General features: G+C 38.2%; 1 long non-coding RNA gene across 1 annotated transcript; it reads right to left on the bottom strand.

Annotated features, from left to right (window-relative positions):
• Positions 1-3593: 3593 nt before the first annotated feature.
• On the bottom strand, positions 3594-16641 carry LOC134166112 (uncharacterized). Its single transcript, XR_009965754.1, has 4 exons — positions 16462-16641; positions 6445-6522; positions 5735-5820; positions 3594-4328 (listed from the first exon to the last, which is right to left on the bottom strand). It is a non-coding gene; the product is annotated as an uncharacterized LOC134166112 (long non-coding RNA).
• Between the last annotated feature and the right edge of the window lie 296 nt (positions 16642-16937).

The following is a 16937-nucleotide window of genomic DNA, read 5'->3' as shown; positions in this document are numbered from 1 at the left end:
AAGCACATGACACAAATCAATTTAACATTGCGTTATTTCTGTTGCCAGGAAAGTCAAGACCCTAACCTGCCCAAATAAAAATAAATGCTTAAAAGAACCACTCCTTCACAAAACAGTTCTATTGACTGAGAATATTTTGCAGAGGCCAATTTCAAAGATCGATCTTGTAACTGGTGTAATTCACTGAAGAGGGACTGCATCATTATACTGTTTTCATGAGGAGAGAAGAATAAAGTACTTCAGGAAAAAAAGTATTATTCCTGCTTGTTAAGTCCAAAAAAAGTTCAAAAGTTAAGGATTAATAATTACTAAAATGGATAACTGACTTATGGAAAGGAAAAACTGAAGTCAAAGTCAGGATCTGCAGAAAATTTTGTGATCTGCCTTCAAGAGAGAAAAAGAGGTTCTAAGGCATAATTTAGTTACCGGCCATTTTAAAGAGGAAAATAGCACTGGATCTCTATATATGAGTCCCAAGAATTAAAATACTGTGGTGACAGATCTGTCTAAAATGATTTTTGTTGAGGGCCATTGCAAACTTCCAGAATAGCCCATGTTTACTTTACTTAAGCAGAAATCCAGGAAAAAAAAACAGAGGATGCTACTTATAGACACCTACCTGGCAGGTTTATCACTTACATTTTTCCATCAATAACTTGTCTTCTTCCTCTGGACTCAAGCAAAAGAAACACAGGATGGAAATCATACTAATTTTATCCAAATAATGCTCTTGGGTGAGCCGTACTTCTTGCAGCTTCTTATGGGACACAAGTTTGCCATCTCATCATAAGCACCTCATGCTATTTGAGATATCCTATGGAGTGCAAGATAATCTACACAGACTTGGGAAATAAGTCACTGGAAATTTAGGAGAACCATGCCCCTTTTGAATCAGCAGCTAGATAATGGACAACATTCTCTGTGACATTTCACATCACACTGATACTCATGTTTATGCAACTGAATCAGGCCCCTAATGTCCTGGTATAGCAACACTACACTAACCAGCTGCCTATTGTCATCTCCAAGTCAAGCTGTAAGTTATGATACTCCCCAGTTTATCTTTCGTTGCTATCACAGACACATAAGGCAAGATTGCAACATGCAGCTATGACTTGGAGGATGCCCATGTGGTTCTTCTTTTGGTCACAGACTCTAGATGAAATCTTGACATGGATTTCTTTCAAGCAGAGCACTTTTCCTCCCAAAACAAAGCACCAGATACCCCAGTCAATCTGTCTTAATATATCTCAACCAATACACTGAAGCATCATTCCAGTTCTGGGGAAAAACAGGAATGTTGTTCTATCACACGCTGTTATCTTTGCCTCTGAGAAATCTAAACATAAAAGTAAACTGCTTTGCACTTGCGAAATAAAGTCCCCTATAAGTCTTCATCTCACAAGTGATTACGATCGTGTTTAATATGAGAACACCTTTCCCTGACTTTCTACATAGCACAAAACATATTTAACACAGAAACTCTTATCTGGACAAATAAACCAGAAATACCCACAGCAGACAAGATGAATAGCAAAACAGCTCTTCTGGAGCTTTCATTTGCATGCAGTATGGCATTTAGAGATACCACCAAAGTTCAAAGGTTTTGTCTAAAAAAGCATGAAAAATAAAAGCAAGTTGAAACAGTTACAATTATTGTCAGCAGCAACACATAGACTTTGCTGCTAAATACAAGCAGTTTCTTTAATTTTTGTGGTTACCCAGCAAATGTTTATAATAAAACCTTTGTTCTCAATTGACATTGTAAGGATTAGAAAGAAGACATGAGAAAAAAACCAAACAAACCAATTCTTCAGATGCTAACTGGAAAAGAAAGCATGACAATCCATGAAATTCCTATTAATGAAGTTTCACTTCACTTTTCTCCTTAGACAAGCAGCGAGGAATAGGAACAAATTCCAAAGTAATTTTAGCTTCTTTCCTATTATAAAAATAATTTTAAAAACCCACAGAAACATCACAGAACAGATGGACAAAATGCTATGCAATGAAACCTTCACTGAGGACTGTACTTAACAAACTGTTTGCTTTAAATAGCCACTTGGAAGCTGTCCCAGATCACTTCACCAAAACCAGACTTTACTATAGATCTTCTTTTGACACTGAGAAACCCTGATACCCAGGAATGGCACATTGACACTCCTGACTTTCAGGCCTGTGGTTGCCTGGATAGAATCCACATCTAAAAGTTGTGTACCAGTTTCCAATACAACATCTGGGGAGCAACAGGCATTCAAGAAAAGCTTATCCAAAGCTGCAGGCATGAAGGATGACAGCCAGTTATCTCAGAGGGAACAGTTGCCACCACAGGGTATTTGAACTCCTTTCTCTGTCTAGAGCATGGATACTCCAAATGTCCTCTTACAATCCTGGTGCCTTCAATTGTTCTATGAACTGTGAGAGAAGGACTGCTGTTTATCTGGTTATTTTTGTAGCACAGCTGGAAAAAGTACTGTCACTTTCAGATAACAGTTCAGTGGCATTAACACCTCTTCAGGCAGTGACAGGCCTGGATTCACTGTTAATGCAAAATCAAAAGTCAGAAACAGAAAGCAAGGGAGAAATAAATCATCACTTGTGTAGTTTCTCAAAAGGGAAAACAGTATTCTTGGTTTGTTCCTACAACTGTTAAAGCAAGCAGAAGCAGTTTTTTGAATATCAAAAATAACCCATTCCTGTACTTAAGCTGCAAAGTCACTAAGACAGCAGGCACTACCCTTCACATCTTTCTCTCTCTGGCTGCCTTTTCTAAACAAAGTAGTCACAGCTGCATTCATAAAGAGCACAGTTTAACCAATATGGGTGTTTTCAGCTTTACAATAGTTAGTTACAGCTCTTCCCTATTTCTCAATCCCTACACACAGCTGACGATGAATCATTTGTCAAAAATATTAGACGCATAATACTATAAGTCAGTGCTCTATGGGTGGCTCCCAGTTATTTGATGCTTTTTAGTCTTCAAGGTAGATCAAGGCTAAGGAGCTTTTCAACAAGAGGAAGTTGCAATCAAAATAGGCTGCTTCTCTCTTCCCCAAGATCATCACTAGTGTTTATATACAGCTTTCCAGAGGTCAAGACTAGTCTGGTCCAACAGATTACTGCTGCTACACACTGCTGAAAAATGGCTTATTTTGGCTCACCCACACACATGTTACGTCCTGTGTGCCACCCCACTCCAGCCTATTCAGATAGGTATAACCTATTTCCAGGCCAGATGCCAGACAGGATACCATTTTCCTAGTTTTATTATGATTTTTATATAAGTGTTTTACTATACCAGCTAGCAGATACTACCAAATAATTTACTTCCTGCCCTAGCAGACACAGTCTTGAGCTATGTCTGAGCACAATAAAAGTAATAATAAGAATAAAATCATCAATATGTCTTCATCCTACAGCTCCCTTCTGTAGTGTTTTCAGTTTTTCTGCTCTCCTGCTTTTTGCTTGCTTCCTTCACCTAGAACCTTCATTACTTCTGAAAGAAGAGAACCTTTAAAATTTCATTATTGCTGCAAACTTGGCTTGTTTTTTTATTTTTAAATATTATGAAAGGAAGAAAGGAAGACCTTTAAGTGAAACATTTATTGAAAATAGCAAATAAACCAACAATAGTTACAGGACTGACCACAACAGCTACAGCCTATTAGCTGCAATATTGAAGCAGTTCATCTTAAACAAGCCAAGAGGATGATTCAAGTGTTTCGGGATGTAAAAGAATAACAGCCAGACCTTTGGATAGCAGTACCAGCAAACAGATAAAGGCAAGCTTTCACTCCAATGGTTTGCTTTATTTACTATTAATAAAAGAATAATTTTATTTTTTATATCTACTTTAATATTTATGCATTTATCTTAATAAAACAGTTAACAACCAGGTTTATGTTCCTTGAAAGTAATTCAAAAGTTCATCAGAATAGACCTGTTCTGACATGATAAGCTGAATAAATGCAATTTTAGAGTAGTTACCTTGGTGACTTGAGAGATTTCTTGTAAACAAAACCATTGTAAAATTCTCCAGTCATTTCCAGGCCACAGAAGTGCTAAACCTAACAAGACTGAAATCTCTGTGCCTAAAAGAAAATGCTGAGAATGCAGATTCCAAAAGTCACTTTCTGCAACATCTAACATTTCTTTAACAAGAGATGTTATTTTTACTCTGCAATGCTTACTGTTCTTGTTTGTTTTTTGCCAGTAATAACCTACCACAGGACTAATTGGTTCAATTTTACATCTTCACAGAAAAGACAAAGTGCAGCCAGCAAGTCTTCTTTATGTTATTGTATCTCTTCTTGAAAAGACAGCTAGACCTAAATAAAACCAAACAATAATAATATTTTTTAACTTTCTCAGAAAATGTGTAGAGAAACACGGCTAATTTTCCTAATATAATTTTTTTTAATCACATATACAAACATATCTATATATAGATAGGAACTCTTTTACATAGACACTAATAATATATAAAAGCTAGGAAAAAACCCTATTTTTATTTGGTCATGTCATACAAGTTTTATGGTCAATTTCCACAGAACCATGGAAACCAATGTTTAGAATTGAACTTTTCTATTTCCAAGTTCTTTGCAGGCATGCATTTTCCAGATAGGTAAACACAGTCCTATTTATTACAAAATCATTGTATCTACTCTTTATGAGAAAGTCTTTTCTCCCTGCAGTGCTCAAGTCAGCAAAGCTTCCAGTGAAGTAAATAGAATATATGATCCTTCCTCTTCCAAGTTTCAAATTATTGATATACCCAAGCAGGACTTCAATGAATTGACTGTCATTATTAAGCCATATTTATATTCCAATGATCTCCTTATACACATGCTTTAGAGCTTTTCTGATCCCTATACAGTTTAGAAATAAGTTTCTTTACAGCTGAATATAATATAATTTTGCTTCCAGTTGTGGGAAGAGAGGAAGACACTACTTCAGGTTTCCCATTTTGCCCCAGTTATTCCAGAATTATGAGTGCACATCAGCTTCGGGCTGGATGCCCACAATCACCTGGCAGCACTGAAAGAGCTCAGAGATACTCCATTATGGTTTTGTTTCCACATAGCAGGTTATAGACACCATCACATGTAGTATTAAAAGGACTTCTCCCTTGCCCTGCATCACTGATCACCTCCTTTTACCCCAGTGCAGCACGGAATATAGTGCTGTTTCAACACAAAATCTCAAATGTCTCTGATCTCTTTCCATACACACACACTCCATGATTTTGTATTTATATACACTTATATACACAAAGATGTTACACAATGAAGGAGAAAAGCCAGAAAATACCAGCACTGTATGTCTCAGAACTGTAAGCATACAGTCAGGCAGCCCAGTGGCGTCTTACAGAAGAGGTTTATTCCACATTTGTCTATGCTTGTAGAAACACAATCCATGAGCTCCCTAACAGGTGGGTTTTTCCATACTGCTTTTCAAAAAACACAATCTCCCCGGTGACTTGTGAGGAATATCCTATTGCTCAATGCAGATAAGAAAAAACACCAATATGGTTCTTAGGTGTACCATGGTCAACAATTTTTGGTAATTAAATCAATATGCATATGACTGGAAAATGGAAACATGCATATGCTTCCGTGGTAGCCATACATGTCAGAAGCAAGCTGGTATTAATCTGCATCATGATTCTGAAGTCACCTAGATAAGTTAGAAAACTTTGTACTACTGCTGTCATCACCTCTGTACTCCCACATACCTCTTGTTCTCACTATACAAGATCTTTGAGCCCATGCACGCCTTCCTATCCCACCACTGTCTGTACTTAGGTACTTAAGGTCAGGTCTGGAACACACGAAAATAATGAAAACCCTCCCAACTGAATTCAGCAGTAACACTTCAAGCCTTTAGGCAGACCATTTGTCAAGTGTTGTGAAAATCTGTGCTTTATAAAATAAAATTGCTCTTCATTCTTACTGCATCTTTAAAGATGTGACAGAGTATTTTAAACTTGCTGCCTTTCTGTGAGAAGAAGAAACAAGAAGAACAATAGCTACAGAAATTAATCAGACAAAAAAAGGGTAGGTGAGAGTTAAAAAACCTCAGTAACTACACCAAAATGTATCCAAATCAACAGTTAAGTATAAGATTCTAACAAATAAATGCAGAGGGAGATGTTTTTAAATTTCCCCCCTCTTCCTGACCCAAATTAATGGTTGTCTTAGACTGGGCATTCACAGAAGAAATAACACTTGCTCATGTTTGTGTAAGTACAATAGAATCCTAATTATGATCACAGCCTACAGCTACAATAGCATGAAGAATTAAGACAGAAAGATGATTTATAGGCAGTTCTTGAATGTGATTAAAATATCAAGGCATCTGTTTAAAGATTTTGAGCTATTTTTAAAAAAATCCCTCCCTTCACACAGGCTGGGGTCTGAATTCCTAGAGCAAGTGAAGTTTTACCTTTTCATTTCATTTTATGATCAACAGATTGGGGTAAAGACTTCAAGCAGTGTTCCACAGATTCACTGGCATCAACACCTGTGTGGGTATCAGCACAGTCATGTAAAGAAACAGTATCACACAACCCTGCTCACAACAGATGCAGCTGGCTTATTTAATTAAACCCTTCCCAACCACAGGCAGAGTTGAAACAGTTCAAGATCCTGGGATAAAAGCTGCCAGGGAAGATAGACCCATTATTTATTACTCAGTAACCAAGACCAAATACAAAAGACTAACCAACAGCCTTTCCAATCCCACAGCTGCCATCTGGCACTGAATGATAAGTGAAAGCACTGCAAAGTGCTTTTCCCTTTGCTTTTATAACAGTGTAATTTGAATATGTGGCATATGGCACATTGCCATTTCCATTTTTTGAGTGCAAAAGCCTTGTGCAGGGAACAGGGAGTACAGCCAATAGAACCGGATCTGCTGAGAACTTTGAATTAAAATTCGTTGTTTCATGGGTGAACAGCAAACATTTTTCTTGGTTTACTCTTCATGTTCAACGCTAATTATTTGAATGAACTGTTAAGATAAACTTTTAGTAAAAGCATTATCAACAAGGGGTGAATTCTTCAACTCTGCTAAAATTCATTTTTGCCAGAAAGGATTTACAGCCTATTTATATGTACAACCTACGTATGAATCAGCATTCTTGTAGGAGCAGCAGAATGCCTCACACGCCAGTCTGGGGAAAGGCATAGAACTGTCAAATCTCAACACATGAGGATGACATGGGTGTCACTGCATTCAGCCCTACTACATAGCTGCAGAATTTGACAGCCTCTAGGAACTTGACAGCAAGGGGAAGCTCTGTCTGACTTGCCCGCAATGTGCCAAACATGAAATCATTGAAGAGCAGTATTTAACCATACATTCATAACCACCCCATTTCAGAGAAGTCAGCCTCAAAACCAAAGCTTCCAGGTGTTACAGACACTGCAGAGGGCTGCATTTTCATCTGATAAGTGTACATAATACATGCAACGTAAGTGAAAACGAGTAATTACTGATATGATGCCAAGTAGTCACATTTAGTTCCTAATGCAGATAAAAGTCAAATAAATACTGTCAAAAGAGTAATCTTTTATCCAACTTACATTATCCTGAAAAGTATCATAATCGAAAAGAGAGTAGTGTTTACAGACCTGTTTCTCTTGAAATAACAGAGATGCAAGATTCTTGGTGAATTTTGCTTGTACATGACATTTGATATTTTCTGTTATTTGATGTAAAAGACCAGGTACTCTTCGAGGAAACATTTTTTTTAAGTGAAAACAGAACACAGCCTCACAAATCCCAGGACCAGTCATACAGGAGAGAACAAAACTACGTTATACAAATCATGGTTTCACAGTGCAAATCTAAGCCAAAGGGTCTCCATCTCTAGATTACAATGGATCAGTATACTTGTTTAAATTTCTACCTTAACTATAAAGCAGCAAAACTTTAGAACATCACAGTCATGTTTTCATGATGCCCCTTTCATATTTTTCTCAGGTTAACACCTTATTTCTGTACCCATTACTTACCATAACCCATAGTTTCTGGGAGTAATAAAGTCAGTCAGGGACAGATGTAGGCAAATTCTCCACTGTCAATTGAAGTGTTATGGCTTTTTATTTTTTTTTCTTAAGCGCAAATCTGAACAGAAAAGTAAAAAACAAAACAAAACAAAACAAAACAAAACCCTACACAGTCTTTGCTAGTTTCGTTACTTGAAACCAAGTAATATAGCATATGCTGAGCAGACCAGTAAAGCCAAAGCATGCATTTCCATACAGCTCCAAAATACGATTTCACTCCTATACGTAAAACTACAAAATTCATTTTTTAAATTGACCCTGTTATTTTTGAGGGCTAGATAAGAACGTGGGTTGTAACATGACTGAAATGAGAGAGGGGAACAGAAGCTGGAATGGTGAGCAGAAGGTGAGCAATGGAGGAAAGAGAGATTGTACCAGATCAGAAGCACTATGGTTAATGACAGTGAAGCTGTTGACTGTCATGCCCGAGAACAGAATTGGTACTCGTTTGTTCACAAATATGGCAAAAATCCAGCTTATAATAAGCAAACTATCTGCCTATTAAGAAGTTTTGAAGGTGATATTCTTGTGCAGAATATTTTTCATTAACTTAAACTTTGCTTAAATGCATGATTGCATATTTGCATGTATTTGTCCTCCAAAATTATTTCAACTGGTCAATTATATTCTAGACACAATATGCCTGTAATGCTGTGGATCACCTCTTCATAGCATAAAGGCTGCAACTGGGCACCTTTTTGTCTACCAAGTTACAAATCTCACAGGAAATATGTTAGGTTCTCCAATTTCCAGCCACCAGGTAAAACTATGTTATTTAGGAATCATAGCTCTCTAGTGTCAACAACTTGAGCCCATATCAGTCACTAGCATCTCCTTGCAATTCCAAGAGAGAGTGAGAGCAAACTGCTGCCCTGTGAGGAATTAAAGCTTTGAGCAAAATGCTCTGAAAACAAACACATGAAATCCATTAATAAAGAAACACAGAGCCATTTACTGATCTACTTATACAAGACATTTCCTTAATACAAATAAGAAATATGTTATCTCTTTTTCTTTAATAAGCCTAAATTGGATTAACGTCAATAACATTTATCTAACCCCTTGGAGCATTCAATCTCCAATCTCTTATTCAGGCTTCTTACAACAGACATACCAGGATATCCCTCCAAGTAATCAAATGTCCACTTACCCTGCTTTTTCTGAGAATCTGGGAAAGAATGCACTGAGGTATTATATTATCACTTATTGGAGGAAAAAAATGTCAATAACTCAGTATTAACTTTTAGGATAGACGGTGTCACCCATCATTACATGGAAATTCTTTAGCAATAGGAAAGTAAAGCAGTGACTCTGACAGCATCTTTCTGGCTTTTTCTCATATGCTCTCTTTAAACTCCCTCACATTATGAAATTCTTTTATCCCTCCTCTTTTTCATTTCTCTAACCACAGAGCATAATATCTATGCTACCATTAGGACAGCAGAAAGTGTTTCATTTTCTCCACTTCTTGATCATGTAAGCCAAGTACAGAACCAGTTCTTCATAATCTGTTTAAACTACTTAGAAAGAACAAATTCAGTTATATTAAGAATGATACTATTCCTATCACAAAGTCAGTGGTCAAAGTGAATGCAGTATCTGGGTTTAAGGGTATTAATTGGGGAATGTGGGGGCCAGAAACAGCCATCACTCTCAGAGAGAGTATTCCTCATCTGAAAAAAAAAAAGGGCACTTTCTGGTTTTAGGAAGCTGGGAGGTAGGAAATCCTGCCTTTATAGTTAGCTCCCAGCTGACCCAGAGTGCATTCTGAAAGCAATTAATGTGCATTTGGCACTTGTTCCAGCATATGCAGAAACCAGGGCACACAAGAGAGACTCATGCAACTATGCAAACAGGAGCGTGCCTAAGACATACACTGGGCCTCGGAAGCTGAGAAAGGCTTATAGTTTGTTGCTAATTGAGGTGTAACACACAAATTGTGAACTCTCTTCCTACCTGGGTGGTAGGTGTGCTAGGGAGCTTGAAAGTCAGCAGGACAGAGGAGGCAGAGCAGCAGCCTTGCATTTTAAAAGGTCCTGCTTTTCTGTGCAGCAGAAGCCATAGGATCACAAAACTTTGCTGAAGCTTAGGCTTAATCCTATTTCACTTAAGGGCTGAAACTTCTTAGGGTCTTGTAGTCTTAGAGACTTCCAGGTGAAGCACCTTCTGCCCAGCTGTGGTGATAGTCTCCCCTCAAAACTCAAGAATTGCAAAACAAAAGATGTGCTGGTATGGCATGTCGCTGCATGCTGCCCTACTTCCAATGCTGCCAATGGATGTGCCACTGTATTTTCTATTCAGATTGCAGACCTTTTGAAAAAATAAATCACAAAGTAATGTATGGAAAGAAACACATCTTAATTAATACAAACAGCAGTCACGACAATAAGAAATTACTTCTAAAAACTAGCATAACTGAGTTGGCAAAGAATAAAAGGAGTCTTCTCATTTTGAGAAATTCTTCACAGAAAATGTTAATAATGGGAGAAATTACAAGATTATTTAAATGTTTATGTCCTTATTTTAATAAAACTTTGGTTGTTTTCTGTGAACCTAGAAATTTAGTTTATGACTGCAAGTCTAAGCTTGCAGAGTGTTCACGTTACAAGCAGGCACCCCTTGGTGCAAGAAACCAGAATGAGAATTTGGCCAAAAAATTGCGGTTAGACTAGCTCAATAAAAAAAATATCCTATGAAGCCCATGAAAACATACTATATTAGTGGTGCATTTGGCATCATTTCGCCTTTGATCCTTATTAATATAAACAATTGCTTTATTTTAGAATAAGCAGCAAACAGGTTCCACCACAGAGGAGTTTCCTGTGGGCAACAAGTTCTTTCTGAATATACACACATTAAATATATTTTCCTGCATACTTATGCTGAAGTGCTCAAGATGGGCTTCTGAAGAAAGCTAGACTAAATAGGATGATGCCCTTCTTGAACAAATGTAAGCAGCTGGCAATGTTCTGTCATGGCCTATAACGGGGGGGGAAGTCTGGGTTTGTTTCTAAGGTGACCCTGTGTTATGTATTAAGTAGACCTCATATATACAAGATGATTCTGGGAAAGACAGACGAGACTGGTGTGTCTGCTACCCTGAAGTAAGGTAGTCTTGGCTTGGGTCCAGCCAAGCCAGTTCCGCTGGGATATTCTAGAGGTGTTGGGCAGCCAGCATAAGTCACAGGCATAGGAAAAGAGGACTTTCCCCTGTTGAAGGTCTTTTTCATTTGTTTTGCTCTTTGCTTGTATCTTCTGCTGCTACTTTAGTCAACTTCTTGCTGCTGTACACATTGTATGCCATCAAGCATCAGTAGGGGCATGCATGTCCTGGATTTTTTCTTATTGGGTAAAAGGGAATGTATAATTAACATCTTGTCATCACTGGTTTTCAAATTAGTGTGCCAGGCAATTTTCACGGTGTTTGGGGCAGAGTCCCAATGGATGCTACTTATTTTGTGAGCAGACAGCCTGAATTAATACTGTTAGGATTTCTGGAGTATCTGGTCCACATTCAGACATCTTTTGCTGCTGGTCTATGCTATGGACATGTATAACCTGCTTTGTGCTTAGATCTGAACTCGCTGAGTCATGTAAAGAAACATAACTGTCTTGTAATGCTTCTGAGCAGAGCTGTTGGTTTCTATTCTCATTATTTAGGTAACAGCTTTCTGGAAATGATCATCTGGTGTAGGGTGCTGGGCAAACATGCACTAGGAGGAGGATAACTTAAAATGCAAACTCAGTAAGAAACACAGTTCTAAGCATAGAAAATATCATGTGTCTAACTTTCATCCAATGTACAAATTGCACAACTCGGTACACATAACCTTTTTGTTTCTTGTAACTTGCTGGTATAGATTTACTATTCCTAAATTCACAGATTGAAGGGGCATAAAAGTTAATTCATAGAATCACAGAACCAACCACCACAGGACGGTCTGGGTTGGAAGTGACCTTAAAGATCATCCCCTCCCCTCTACCTGTCCCCATGTTTCGCCAGTGCTGGAGCTGGCTCTTTGACAGGGTCATCCCTGACAGGCTCCAGCAGTTCTGTGGGGACTAAGGTCCCTCTCCTCACAGATAGCATCAAGGTCCCTTGGTAATGGCAGCCGTTGCCTGTCCTGCCTCCTCAGGCCCTTTTCTGAGGGGCTTGGATTTTAATGCTGGGTCAAAATAACATGTGCTTCTTCAAGTCACTTACTATAAGGGGCATTTAGCAAGCTAAAAAAAAAAACAAAAATGTATGGAGGTCAAATCTCCTCACTTCTCCTCCTCACCTATCCCTGGCGCCTGTGCTGGTTTTGGGCTCAGACACCAACATTGTACCTTGCAAAACTCCACAAAGACACTGGGCACTGGGCCCTTTCAGCCCTTTTGCTGCTTAAAATAGCGAAATCTGGGTGCATGTCTGGCTGCTGTTGCCTAAAAAGGATGCACAGAGCTGGGGGGGATGCAGTGGCATGTCAGTGGTATCCCTCCCTTAATGGAAAAATTGGGAAAATGTTGTGTATGCATGCCCATCTTTCACAAAGTAATTTCAGCCTGCAAATAAAATAAGTATAATTTATGTCTGAGTACAAAACGCCTGAGAAGTTCATTATGTTCACTCACCGCCAGAAATAATAGAAGGAAAAACCTTTTCATGCAACTGCATTATAGCAATGGTGACTTCAGTACCATGAATTATAACTTTTTTTTTTTCCCCCAAATGATGTATATTGTAAAGGCTTTGCCCATGCTGTGTTTGTACACAAACACTCAAGGACATGATTTTCAGCCTGGTAGCCACTTTGACTTCCACATTGGTATCTATTGTTAAATTGTTGAAATTGTAACTTAATAGTTCAACAGGAGATCAAAGAAAGAATTGCAGCTTTTTTTAACTGAGTTTGTGCATTCATTTGTACAAATCATTTTGAAAGCTCTCCCTGCTTCCTTCCTTTAGTCTCATTATTTGTATTTTTATGTCTTAGTTAATTGACAACTCTTGGGATTTGGGATGTTTTCTCTGATGATGCGTCTGGCCTCTCTTTCTTAGCATTCACTTTGCTCTCACCCTCCACAAGTGACATCAGGCTACACGGAATAAGACTGAGGGATCTTTAAAAATACTGCAGTCACAGTACTGCGCCTTAAGTTAACCCTTTACTTTCAAAAAGACTTCATTATAGCTTGAATGATTGACAGAGCATCCGAATACAGTATTTCCAACATTGTGCAGGTCTGTTTCTGGTGATCCTCAAGGTAACCAAGAATAAAACAAATTTGGAAGGAAGCTGTCACCTGCTGGTCAGATTGAGATGAAAGCCACCTGCACATGCCTGCGTAGCTGCAGGGCTTATCTTGGGAGCTTTATAATCACGTACCTTTAATGGGACTGTGCTAGTTGTAAACCAGCATACCTTCTGTATGTCAGCAGAGGTTTTCCAGGGGAACCAAGAATACACAGCAAGCAATCAAGTAACATCAGCTGGTTTGCATGGAAGTATTTACTGTTTTCATTTTGTAAGGACCGAGTTTCACAATTAATACAATCATCAACTCCCATGTAGCCTCAAAGCTGTTGTTCTAGATCACAGTCTTATTAAAGAATCTTTTTTTTTTATCCTGCTCTTAAGAAATCTTTTATTTGCAGCTTTTATCCTGTGAAGATAAATGCAAACTTTTGTGGAACTGATCAAATTAATTCCTTCCATACGTATAAAGCTTGCATTAATTTTGAGTTCACACAGTCGTTCTGCACAGTTTAGGTAGGCAGTCAGCTCTACCTGAACACAATTCCTTCACTGTCTATGGTAATCTTAGAGACTTCCACAGTTTATGTATCCCTTTTGCAACAGCCAACAGTGATAACTGCTTTACATATCCCAACGGTAATAATGCCCTTCCATATTCGAAGTATTTGTTAAAGTTTTAATCCCTACTTAAACAAAATTTCATTGAAAGTACATGGAAGTTTGGGGACAGGGGGACATGTCACAGTGGATGGATGGATGGATGGATGGATGGATGGATGGATGGATGGATGGAAATAGGGGGGTGGCATGAGACAGCATGACAAAACCAACTGACCACATGCAAAAGAGGTTAACCCTGCAGACCCCAGAAAGCATAGTGTAGGTTAAGCCAGAACTAGCACTCCACAACCATATTTGATTGCATATTTGATTGCCCTTGTTGTATAATCCCAGCTTCAGGCTTAAAATACAGACTGCTTCATAAAGAAAAGCTTTTCAAGCTTTGGGACCAACCAGATAAAATACAATATGCTGTAATAGGGCAATAGTTCTGGTACTAAAGAAGTAAGCTACAAAGATAACATGCTCTTCAGTTCTCAGACAGAAAATATGCAAGATCACCCACAGAATAACTACTCTGAAAGGCTGCCATCCTGTGGCACTTCAGGGATGATGTAGTAGCTCACTGTCTTGAGTTAATAGTTTCTATAATCTGGAGGAGGAAACATGTCCAAGACATCTTGTACGTAGATTAAACAAATGCTTAATCTTTTAATATATTTAGTTAGTTTCAGGAGAATGGTCTGACCTCTCTTATGAGTGCAGTTTATAAGCTGGGACTCAGTTAAAGATTCTTTTAGTTCCATCAAGAGAAACAGTGAACATAACTTTGAAACCTCATATTCGTTCCACAGCTGAATGTGGTATTGCTGTTACATTCAGCCATAAATTGCAGCTGCTGGATTTTCTGCATTGCATCTCAGGAGCACTTTACTTCCTTAATATATTTATTATTTGGTTTGAAAGACAATGGTATACAATCCTATAAGGCTCACTCCTTGAGCAATTAATGCAAGATCCCAGGTAAATCAATAGGATTTTTAGAAAAAAAAGGATATTAGGACTTATCCCTGAACCTGATTAACCTCTTTAACCTCAGTTCTTACTGATATTCATTTGCTGTTCACAGCATATAATGCATTAGTGCCAAGGTGTACATATTTCTTCTAGCACACTTAAAATTCATTATAAGAAAGCTAGAGAATATTAATTTGGCTTGCAATACATGCAGAGCTTACTGAAAACTAATGATAAGTTAGGAACAAGTCCTTCATATTTTTCATTCCCCTACAAATTTTAAATGAGGATGAGCTTGCAACTACTATAAAATATAATTCTATAGCAAATAATAGAGATTGCAGATGCCCCATACCTGCAAGTGTTCAAGACCAAGTTGCGTGATCTAGTGGAAGGTGTCCCTGCCCATGGTCGTGGGGTTGGAACTAGGCGATCTTCCTTTCCAACCAAAAGCATTCTATGATTCTGTGATCATAGCAAAACCACACTTCCATTCTTCAGAGAATCTTTGTTTAAAAGGTTAGGAAAAAAATGCGTACTTGACAAATTTTTCTCTATTAGCATAGAAGTAATGAGAAGCAATGCACAACTTTTAGAAATACATCTGAATTTTAAACTTCAGCTCCTTGAAATATTCTCAGTTACTTGAGTGAGGTTTACATCTTGATTTCAAAAGCAAAAAAATAAACAACTTTATTCGTATCCCAATCAGTTCAGCTTTCTTACATCCACACTCCATTATCTGCAAGGATAAAGTAGCTCATCTGCAGCCTTGACCTCAGATTCTTCTATCTGGACTAGCTTTTTTAATTTAGTGTCTGCTTTCAAGTAATATTACTTCACTGGAGATGAAATCCTCAGTCTTATCTATACTTTTGACCCCACCCACCCTCAAGCTATGATATCTTTCAAACAGTGTACTGTCAAAGCTTTTAAGAACTAACTGTAACTCCCTCCTATAGTACCCCTTGAAGCACTAACCACTTTTAAAAGCTCTGCAGAACAGGAGTCCTGCACCAAGGTACACGTGCCTCTGCATGTAGTGCCACTGGACCATTAATCTGCTCTTCTTCAGCAAAAACCAGTATGTACTCCATTCTGTATCTCTCTTCAGCCTACACTGGCCTTTCCACAACCAGAAAGGCATGAATTCCCACTCAGACTACAGCCTTTCCTCCTCTAGATGCTGAGCCTTCACTCTGAATGGAAAATAAAGTTTTCTCATGAAAAACCACAACATCCTAAATTCTAATTCCAGTGGTCTGAGAATCCTTGTCAAACATTTACTGCATCTTTCCCAAATGCCAGGAAACACTCTGAATTTTTTTTTTTTTTTTTTGTTTAATCCTACCTTGCAGGATTCAGTTCTGGAAGGTTCATGAGTCACAGCATTTTAAACCTTGCAGGAAGTACTCTTGCAAAGAGTTAAGATAGTCTTTTGCTCTGTCTGACTTTATAAAGCCCATATATTCCTAATTTCACAGTACTGAATTAATCTTAGGACATAACAAAACACAGTGTCACAGGAGATAAGAAAAAAACAAACACTGTATCAGCTCAAGACCATTTACCTGTTGTACTAATTCTCTAATCCCATTCCTTGACTTCCTTAGTTTCCTTCAGCCTGCAAACTAGCAGCTGCTCCACCAGACCATTAAGACTCAGGGAAGAGGAGCGTGGGAAATGCCACAGCTGCAGTAAAAGTAATTCAGGTGAATTCAATAATGGCAAGCATGAGTCAAAACCCTTAACTTAGAAGAGAGACTAGAGTAAGTGGAATCTGTATCCTGAGCATGTGTGCAAAAATTAAAGACCATCTTTAATGACTCACAGAGCTTAATGAAATGGCTCCCCATCCCCCAGTATAGAAACCTGATTTTAACAAGGGTTGGTTTCAGTCTCCTGATTTGGAAACCAGTGTGATTACTCAGGGGTAGAGGAGCTGAATCAAACTTTTTACTCTGGAGCTTGCTGATGTCAGACATCTTATGCATAGGCATCTTTTATAATATTTGTTACTAACAGAATTGAACCCACCTGACTTGCT

This window comes from Pezoporus occidentalis, unplaced genomic scaffold, assembly GCF_034315485.1.
Source record: "Pezoporus occidentalis ecotype Australia unplaced genomic scaffold, CSIRO_AGI_Poc_V1 ctg252, whole genome shotgun sequence".
NCBI classification, from domain to species: domain Eukaryota; kingdom Metazoa; phylum Chordata; class Aves; order Psittaciformes; family Psittacidae; genus Pezoporus; species Pezoporus occidentalis.
The sequence above is the reverse complement of the archived record's forward strand: the minus strand, read 5'-3'. Positions and strand labels throughout refer to the sequence as shown.